This window comes from Chrysochloris asiatica, unplaced genomic scaffold (genome assembly GCF_000296735.1).
Source record: "Chrysochloris asiatica unplaced genomic scaffold, ChrAsi1.0 scaffold00053, whole genome shotgun sequence".
Lineage (NCBI taxonomy): Eukaryota > Metazoa > Chordata > Mammalia > Afrosoricida > Chrysochloridae > Chrysochloris > Chrysochloris asiatica.
In genome coordinates, this window is record NW_006408571.1 from 3406606 (window position 1) to 3417058 (window position 10453).

General features: G+C 43.2%; 1 pseudogene; it reads right to left on the minus strand.

Annotated features, from left to right (window-relative positions):
- Positions 1 to 624: 624 nt before the first annotated feature.
- Positions 625 to 8667, minus strand: LOC102834821 (annotated as a pseudogene).
- Between the last annotated feature and the right edge of the window lie 1786 nt (positions 8668 to 10453).

Sequence of the window (10453 nt, forward strand, 5' to 3'; positions counted from 1 at the left end):
ATAGATACCTATTGAAGGAAGTGACCCACACACATGTTTGGGTCATTTCAAGTGGGTGGAAGTTGATTAGTCAGCCCAGAAATGTGATTAAAACTCTCCCTAGAATAAATAGCCCACCAGGCAGCCACTAGCTTTTCTGTGGTGGAAGATACACTGCTAATTCCTGCCCTGGGTCTACACTTAAACACATCCAGTGACAGACAACTGATCTACCTGGAACCCTACTACCTCATTCACAGTAGACCTTCCATTAATATTTGCTGAAAGCATGCACTTTCATCAAAGGCACAGCTCCATACCTGGAAAGAGACACCCTATTGAAATTGAAGCCTCATTTCCCTCTAACTTCCCCCATTCATCCATCTACTGGAGCAATGGTGGCTCTTCAGGAAAATCACAATGAACTGTTAACCGCAAGGTCAGTGGTTCCAGCACACTAGCTGTTCTGCAGGAGAAAGATGAGGCTTTCTGCTCCTGTAGAGATTTACAGCCTTAGCAACCCTACACAGAGCTGCTATGAGTCAGAACGATCTCTATGGCACTTAACAACAACAATCTTTTTACCATCTCTTTCTTTTTTGTGTTGAAAAAATTTATGTTTAGAATTAGCCAGCTGGACTCCATTTAGATGATCCCAATTTTGTTGGCAACATCCAAAGTATCATAGGCAGGAGCCAGTTGAACATACGCCTTCTTTTCTCCATCAGGCCTGACGAAGGTGTTGACCTTGGCAACGTCAATGTCATAGAGCTTCTTCACAGCCTGTTTGATCTGCTGCTTGTTGCCCTTGACCTCCACAGTGAACACAAGTGTGTTATTATCTTCAATCTTCTTCATGGCTGACTCAGTAGTCAGAGGGAACTTGATGATGGCATAGTGGTCAAGCTTGTTCTCTTGGAGGCGCTCTTCCGAGGATATCTGGGCTGCCTCCCAAGCCTCAGAGTCTTGGGCCTCTGGCAGGTGGGTGACATGTGCATCTTCTTTTTTTGTGTGGCTGTGGACGCCTTTCAGCACTGCCTTCTTGGCCTTCTATGACTTTGCTTTGGCCTCAGCTTTGGGAGGGGCAGGGGCTTCCTTCTTCGCTTTCAGCCATCTTCGTAAAAAGCCTTTTTACCAGCTCTTGAAACCTGAGCCTCCATGCTAGTTAAAAAGAGACAATTAATAAAAATAGTATAAGTTATTATGCCTGGCACTGTTCTTTCATTTAGTTATTTAATCTTCAGTAGTCGCTATACTAACTGAGGAGCCTGGTGTGGCGCTGTGGGTTAATGCGCCAGACTGCAAAGCCGTTTGAACTGCAAGGTTGGCAGTTCAAGCTTACCAGCTGCTCCTCAGAAACGCTGTACAGGGTCCCTTTGGGTCGGAACCGACTCGACGGCACTTAAAAACAACAACAACATGCTAACCGAGGAGTACTGGTGTGGTGCTATGGGGCTAATGTGCCAGACTGCAAAGCCCTTTCAACTGCAAGGTCAGCGGTTCAAGCTCACCAGCTGCTCTTCGGAAGCCCTATACAGGGTCGCTATGAGTCAGAACCGACTCGATGGCAGTTAACAACAACAACAACATGCTAACTGAAAGGTCAGCAGTTCAAATCCACGAACCACTCTTTGAAAACCCTTTACAGGGATGCTGTGAGTCGGAACAGACTCGATGGCAGTTAACAACAGTAGCGTTCTATCCTTATTGTAAAGATGAGGAAACCGGGGCTTTGAGAGAATAACTTGTCTGAAGTCTTATAACTAGAAAGTGGAGGAAAAGAGAGTTGAATACAGGCAGAGTAACATTAAGTGTTAACTGTATCATTGAGTTTATGATAAAAACTTAGGATGTACAGGTCTCTCCAATGTCACTGCAATGCAAGTATGTACTGCAATGAGTCATGGACACCTGAGGCCCACACACAGGAAGTTATCATTCATGGGTCATCAGGAAAGGTACTGGAAGCTGATGCTGACATCCTATTAGTACCACTTAAGTGCAGCAATGCAAAAATCCCTCCCTTTGTCAGGGGACCCATATCAGAAATGTAGCTCTGCTAAACAGATAAATCTCGGTAGGCTCCCTGTAGAGTTAGCTGGTAGGATCCCAGTCATTACCTTTCACTTTCTCCTTGACAGTTAGGTATTCAGGCTTCTCACCAAAGCCTCTTAAAGTCTCCCAGGGCTCCCAGCTTTACTGCTTGGTGTGAGCAATGCATTAATGGTGTGAAAAATTGCAGCTCACACGTCCTTCCTAGAGCAACCATGGTGGTAGCAAAAGACTGCTTCTGCCACCATGGGGCAGGTGTCCTGGCAGAGCATACAATTCCTGAGAATTACAACAGCCTGGTTCACCTCAGATGCGTGGAGACTGACTGGCATTCCACTCGGATTTCTGTGGTCATAGCCTGAATAGTTGCTTGCAGTCCAGCTGTTGCAGGCAGTTACTCAGGCCAGTAGAGCAAGGAGAAAGAGGAGACTGGACAGCATCTCAGCTACTTTGTAGACTCAAACCTGAAAGAGAAGTGAAAGCAGCATGCTATATTTTTCTCTTCTTCTGATTGATGATGACAACAAACCATTATTTTAAGACTTGCCTTTCTAGATGGTGAGACAAAAGGCATACATTTTATTAAGTTTAAGCGCTATTCAAATACAAGGTGGATGTTATTGTGGTTGTCATTGGCTTATGTCAGAAAAGTTGGGTATAAATAAATGTGAAGATGAAAGAAATATGTTGGAGAGACCAGAAAGTCGGCGCAAATGACAGCATGTTCAGTCTTGAATGTTATGTAGAAGCATGGTATTGGACAAATCTGCTACACAAGACTTCTTTAAAGGTAGACATGCACAGATTATGTCCAAAGAAGTTCACACCAGAAAAAAAATTAGGTGAACTTTACACATTATTTAGTCTGGAATGTTTTCCTCAGGCCCCTTACCTCCTGTTCCCATTCTAGGCTTAAGTAGTAATAAATCACTACTGCCTCTTGACTAAACATGCCATTACTAAGCATATGGGAGATTTATTTACACTTCCTAACTTCTTAGTTGGGAAGGGTCACAAGTTTAGTCTTGATGAATGAAATGTAAACAGACTGATAAGTGTTATTTTTAGGTAGAACTATTGAATGCTAATGGCAGACACTATCTGATATAGCACTTGGTAACATTGGAATTGGTGGTTATTTCATTCACGTGTTTCTAAGTGAGCATGATTAGCAGAGGCCCCTGTTGACCCACACTAGACATGTAGGGTTAGCAAGATTTCTCCTTTGAAGGCTCTGAGATTTTGGGTTGTTGGTTACAAGTGCCCCAGTTTCCTGACTTATATACTTACTTGGGAAGTCTTTCATGGCTCCCTGGATAGGCTAAGCCTTTGACCACATGTGTGCACCTGCTTTTTCATTAAAAACAAAGCAATACATACATTATTACTTGTTTAACTGGCGAAGCTATAAAAGGAGAGAAACTATGCTTGTCTAATTTATTGTCATATTCCCAGGGATTAGCACAATGATTGATACATAGAAAAGAAATGCTTGTTGAAACATGGATGAACTCTGAAGACATTATGTTGAGTGAAATTAGTCAGTCACAAAAGGAGAAATACTGCATAGGACCACTACTGTAAAAGACTAAGGGAAAGAACCCATACTTAAAAGGGGGAGAGCTTCTTTGCTGGTTGCTGAGATGTGGGAGAGTGGGGTGACAGGAGGGAGGGGAAGGTGGAGCACAGGGTGGGGAATAGACACAGGATAGTTTGGGTGCAGGGGAAGGGGCAATACACAAGAAGGGAGAGGAGAATGGAAGAACAAGGTGTATGGGAGAACAGTTAGGCAGGTTTGCATGGACTAAGTGGGACAGAGGTAAATAATGATGTATGCACAACCTTGGAACAATAGGGCTCTGGGATACAGGGATTGAGGCATGGTGTGAATGGGTAAAAGGGGGGAAATAATGTTAAAATGCTTGGATGTCTTTTGAATCTTGGTTTCCCTTGCACACCATTATAAAATAGACACTTGAGGGGGAGATATAGGAATAGCCAGAAAATATCACCATATAAAGCTTGTAAGTCTGTCTTATGCCTATAACTGATTGGAATACCTAAAATGAGGCTACAACATGCCCAGTGAAGGAGGCTTCCTGCGGAGCCTCTGCATTGCATAAGACCAAAGGTGGAATCCTGAACCCAATCCAGATGTGGGAAATTTCTACTTGAAAGGACAAGCAGACCAGCCTGAAACAGCTAGAAGAATTGAAGATACTTCTTGAAAGAAAGACCGACAGGAAAAACCAAAACAAAACAATAATGGTAGCCTGACTGACTACTACAAGAACAAGCAAGTTACTCTCCCAGGAGACATCAAGACAATTGGTTGGGTCCCCTCAGGGCAAACCCCTTTCTAAGACTAAGACTCAAGGGGAATACACAAGCAGACATGCGCTCTGACTGGTGACCATGTTGGTCACTGATAAGGGGAAGTGAGGGAAAAGCAACAATGAAGCTGCGAGCCAAATCCTACCACATTCAATAGACTCCTGTGAACCCAGGTGGAGACCTGGTTGGCCAGCAGTGTAGCAAGACCTGGGGACTCCTGGGCCCAGAGTCAGTGTCATAGCCACAGAGGACTAGAGTGGAGAGTGAAGCATCCAGCTGATAAGAAGACAGGGCATATTCACAAGAACACCCACACTTGCAAATAATACTCTCTTGACCTGGCTTCAATGACTGGATGATCAGAACTCAACTATAAGAAGAAAGAAGAGGGAAAAAAGAGTAATCTGATACAATTTGATGAACTTGACATACACCTATGGATGCAGTAGTTCAAAAGAGGGGACAATTCTTTACAGCGAGGATCATTCCCACCCCCTTGATACACAGGGTAGACAGGGATGGGCAACTTGGACATTGGCTACCCAAATTCAGGGGAGGGGGCTACAAAGGCAAGAAGTGATTGGCTTACAAGCTTTCAAGAGGGAGCCTAGATCCCGAGGGTGCTGGCAGGGCTGATGAAAGGAGATGCGGATGGTACTCATGTGGCACAATAGTGAATAATTGCTCTCAGGACTAACTGTGCAGGTTGGAAATGTAAAGGTAGATGTTTTGTAGCAAAAAGAGGGGAATGGTTGACTTTGCAGTCCAGATGCAGAGTCCCCTGGGACCATCAAGGGAGAAGAGTGGGGTGCAGGACCCTACCCAGAGAAACAGTGACACCAGGGATGGAGGCAGAGACAATGATGTGGAGAGATGGAGTGGCTGAGGACTCTAGACCCACAGAGGGAGAGGAGCTGTGTGTTGACGACAGAGGGGTAGGCCTGTGGGTTATACCCTGTGGGTGGTTGATGATGCCTGGAGGGGATTGTAGCCATGGCAATGAAAGATATACATTAGGATGAATGTAAAGCTAATGTTCTCCCATGTAAACTATTACATAATTCACAATAAAACATGAAAAAAAAATTTGTTGAAAGAATTAATGAGTGCAAAAATGAGAAAAATGAACTGAGAATTGTATGGAATGAAACACTTTTATAGGGACTTGATTCTTCATATAGATCTGTACTATTTAACTCTTGGGGAACCTTTTCTCCTGCCCTCCTCTCACTGATGTTCCTTGGCTTTCAGTAAACAGAGGGTGAAATGATGTTCATTCCAATAGGAAGCATTGCAGTTCCCAAAGGAATCCATTTTATGGGACCTCTTTGGTAGGAGCAAAGGCTTTTCCTGCACTGACCCAGGATCTGCTTCACTACCTGCATAGGTACAGTAAGTACCACTCCTGGCTGCCACTTTTGGATTTCCAGTTAAACTGCAACTCGCTGATGAGGACAAAAGCCCACAGACTCCCAGTCACTATGTAGCTCTCAAAAACATGCCTTTGATGAAGCAACTCCCGTCCCTGCACAAACATAACAATTAACTAAAGCAGGTGAAATTGTGTCTTGGGAAGATAATGAGGTTTCCTTCCATGTCTGTATAATTTTGCCTGTGTGTGTCTGGTAGCCTAGCTTGGATCTCATCCAGCTCACCCCAGGGAAAACATAGCTGGTATATTCCATAGTGCTTTAATGAAGCGCCTGCCTGTGTTAAGAAAACATCAAAGTTGTTCCAGCTTCAAAACAAGTTTAATTTTGGCAGCTGCAGTTTGGGGGCAGTTCAGGGAACTCTGTTCACCTCTCTGGTAGTTGAACTAATGACAAGAGAGCGAGAAGCACCATTGTGTGCCACACATATCACTGAATCTTGAAGCTTAGAATTTCTGTTTTATACTTGCCACTTCCTTTAGTCTTAAGTCCCTGGATGGTACAAATAACTCACTCAGCTGGTAGCTGAAAGGTTGGAGGTTCAAGTCCACCCAGAGGCACCTCAGATGGAAGGTCTAAAAAAGCAGAGATTGAAAACCCTATGGAATACACTTTCATTCTGATGCACATGGAGCCACATCAGTCAGAATCCACTAGTCATTTAGTCTAGGACATGGAAGGCACAGGGAAGAGAGGCAGGACAGAAAGGCCTTCCGCATTGGCTCTTGGTCAAGAGACCTGTGTTCTTTGAGATTAGACAGGCTGGGATGAGATGCAGTAAATACCAAGTAGCCACTGCCATTCACTTCCACCTTCTCTCACCCATTTTTCTGCTGGGCCTCAAGTTGACTTGACAGTCTGTTCTGCCTCAGGTATAAAGTTATTTCCAGCTTCTCCTCTGAAGCCTGCTGAGCATTTATGCACAGAGGCACTGGCTGTCTTGTTGAAGTAATGGTCCATGCTCACTGCCACCTCTCTTTGTTACGCTTGCTTCTAGCACATTCATCGTGTTGCTAGTTTGTGTTTCCCTGACCATCTGTGATTCCTGTAGTGTGTTGTTATATGACCATCCACACTCATTTTTCAGTGACAAGGACAGTCTCCTTTCGACAATTGTTGTTGAGTGTCTGTTGAGTGGGCACTTAAACCCTGTATAGGGTTTCCAAGGAGTAGCTTGTGGATTTGAACTGCTGACCTTGTGGTTCGCAGTCGAGTCCTGATCCTACAGCACCACACCAGGAGTCTTTTGGACAACTGGTGGTGATTATTTGCCGTAGACTCAGTTCCAACTCATAGTGACCCTGCATGTGGTTTCCAAGGCTGTAAATCTTTACAGGAGCAGAAAGCCTCATCTTTCTCCCGTGGAACAGCTGGTAGTTTTGAACTGTTGACCATGAGATTAGCAGCCCAATTCATAACCACTATGCTACCAAATAAATATAAATAGCATGATTTCTAAACTAAATTGCCCAAACAAGGATGAACTCTATAACCTGTATAATGTTCATCTAGAGAGACACCCAGAGAGTCAGGAAATGCAGAAGTTGTCTTTTTCAATGTTATGTGCCTACCATGCTGATGGATGTGTCTAGGTTATGTTGAAGAACATACAATAAACTGGTATCAGCAGATAGCAGATCCATTTGGACACATCTGTAGCAGATGGACCCAAGTGGGGAAATAATGGTGCTCTTGGAGGGCATCAGTTCACGCGTTTTGTGGGCCTGGGTGTTTCTTTGTGCCCATAAGCTTTGTCCTGGACTGTGCTGCTCAGAAAGGAACCAGGCTAGAAGCTGGAGTAGGTGTAATCCACTGCTGTCCAGTCAAGTCCATCTCACAGTAACCTTATAGGACAGAGGAGATCTGCTCCATAAGGTTTCTAAGACTGTAGATCTTTATAGAAGCAGACCATCTAGTTTTTCTCCCTCAGAGTGGTTGGTGGGTTTGAACTGCTGATCTTGAGATTAACCCACAGTGCTTAACCCACTGTGCCAGCAGAGCTCTGGTGCGGTAAGTATGTTATTGTTGTTGTTTACTGCTGTCAATTCCAACTCATAGCAACCTTGTATAGGGTTTCCAAGGAGGGGCTGGTGGGCTTGAACCAATCTACTTTGTGATTAGCAGTTCAGTGCTTATCCTACAGTGCCATACCAGGACTTCCGGAGTAGATATTAACCACACTTGGGTACACTGTTTTTTAAGTTTTTATTGTGAAGTGAGTGAAAGTTTACAGGGCAGATCATCAGTTCTACATTCAACAAATCATATACTTTATTTCATTTCAATGATTATAACACCCTCCATGTACCATCAGATAACAGTATTTCTCTCTATTCACTTTAGCCCTCTCTCTCTCTCTCTTTTTTTTTTTTTTTTTTTTTTTAACACTCTGGCATATTTACAACACCAAAGGGCACATTCTGAAAGTCAGCCTCCTGGCTGCTAGCTCTCAGTTCCTTTCTTTCTATGAATCTAGAGTCCTTAGCTGCTCCCTCTATCCTGTGTGCACTGTTTTAATACACCCATACTTTCATGTTGATTTCCTTTTTCTCATACATATTCTAAGAAGAAAGAAATCAATGTGAAACTATGGATGTATTAAAACAGTGCGCATTGGTGTAGTTAAAGCGTTCAAGCCATATATGTGATCAATACTCTATATTGAACATCAATTTTTTTGCTATAAGTTGACTGGAAGTTTCTGATCAGAGTTTGTTTGTGGTTTTGAGTCTGACCCAGTTGAACCCTCAGTTAGTAATTCAATTCAATGATCATGTACTGGTGACTCTCTTACTTTTCTTTTCATTACCTTCCTACCTTTTCCATTTTGGTTGATATCTGTTCCACAGACTTCTGGTTTGACTAACGGCATATCATTGGATTTTTAGTTCTTGTTCTGAAACACTTGCTCTGTATTCCAATATGGTAGCCACTAGGTGATATGGACTGACACAGTCACTGCAAAAATGAGCTCTGATATAACGATTATGAAGCTAGTGCGAGACTGGGCAGTGTTTTGTTCTGTTGTACATAGGGTTGCTCTGAACTGGAACTAACTCCTCAGCATCTAACAGATAATACCAGATAAGGGTATTTAAGTTACGTAAAAATTTTGGCAATAAGTTCCTCAGCTGCACTAAACACACATCAAATACTTGATAGTCACATGTGGTTAGTGGCTTCCATATTAAACAGCACAGCATTAAACAACAACAACAACAACAACACTATTGTTGCAGAGAGTTCTATTGGTCTATGATGCTCTAGATATTGTTTGCTTATGACATTTGGACTGTTACTGATTGAACCTTTGAGGAAACAAATGATGAGGCCTAGGTTTGCATCCAGGAGGTTTATTGGGAAGTGGTCTTGGAGAACAAATCTGTAAGGAGTGAGGAAAGTAAGATTGGGAAAAGGGAGAGATTGAACTATGATGCAGTAAAAAAAAAGATGCATCAGTATATCTCATGAGGAATTCAGAAGCTGGGATGGCTCTTGAGGGAAGAAGGTCAGGTCTCTGTACTCCAACAGCCATTGGGTATCGACTGTCTCACTCGCCTTCTGATGAAGAGGCATAACTTGGGTTAAGCAACTTTCTTTCAAGGAGGGCAAATCTTGGGGAAGTGTCTTAGCAGTGAGTGAGCTATCGACTGCCGGCACCTAATAATAACTGAAGAATAAACTTCTCAGTCCTCAAAGGGTGATGGTGGATGTTCCCTTGTGTGCTCTACATAACTCCATTGGAACTTTGATGTGCTCACTGAAAATGGTTGATGTCTAAAGACCTCTCATGTTCTGGGATTCTGCCGCATCAACTCTTTCCTACTGTTTCTCTTGTACAATGTAACACAACTAATGGGGTATAAGTGAGGTAGGTTTTCTGAGGTTCAGTGTTATTTCTGTCTCTCAAATGATTGTTGTTGTTGTTGTTAAGTGCCATCGAGTCGGGTCCGACCCATAGCGACCCTGTACAGGGTTTCCGAGGGTGTAAATCTTTACGGGAGTAGAAAGCCTCATCTTTCTCCCGCGGAGCGGCTGGTAGTTTCGAACCGCTGACCTTAAGGTTCGCAGCCCGATTCGTAACCACTACGCTACCAGAGCTCCTTATGATGGTGCTTATAAAATCTAAAGCGAGAACTATTGGCGTCATATATATGTTACCTGTTTGGTTCTTACTTCCTCAACTTTACGATAACAACAAATGGTGGAGAGAATTTGTCCTTGGACTTCTCCTTCAGTATTGCAATGTGGAATGCAAATCACAGGTACACATTGTCTTTGGAGGAATTCGATTATAATAGAAGCTAAAAGTAAATTTATGAGAAGAATACTCTATACTAGAATCCATAGAACCCAAGGGGAGCACAGTTGAATCTAGATCATATGTTATTCCAATTCTGATCCTGCTAGGGGGCCCACTTTTCTACTCCTCAGCATGTTACCATGTGGAAAGACCCCATTAATGTAGAACTCTTGGCTACTTTCCATACCCTCACTCACTGCTTTCTAGGAGAGAGGTGACTTACCTAATTGATGAATTTGGAAGAATAAACTGGGTATGTTGGGCTCAGCTAGTTTTGACACTTCTTTCTTTCTGGGGTCTATCTGCTTATAAAGAACACTCATTCAGCTCTGTTTCTTTACTGAGCATGTTTTCA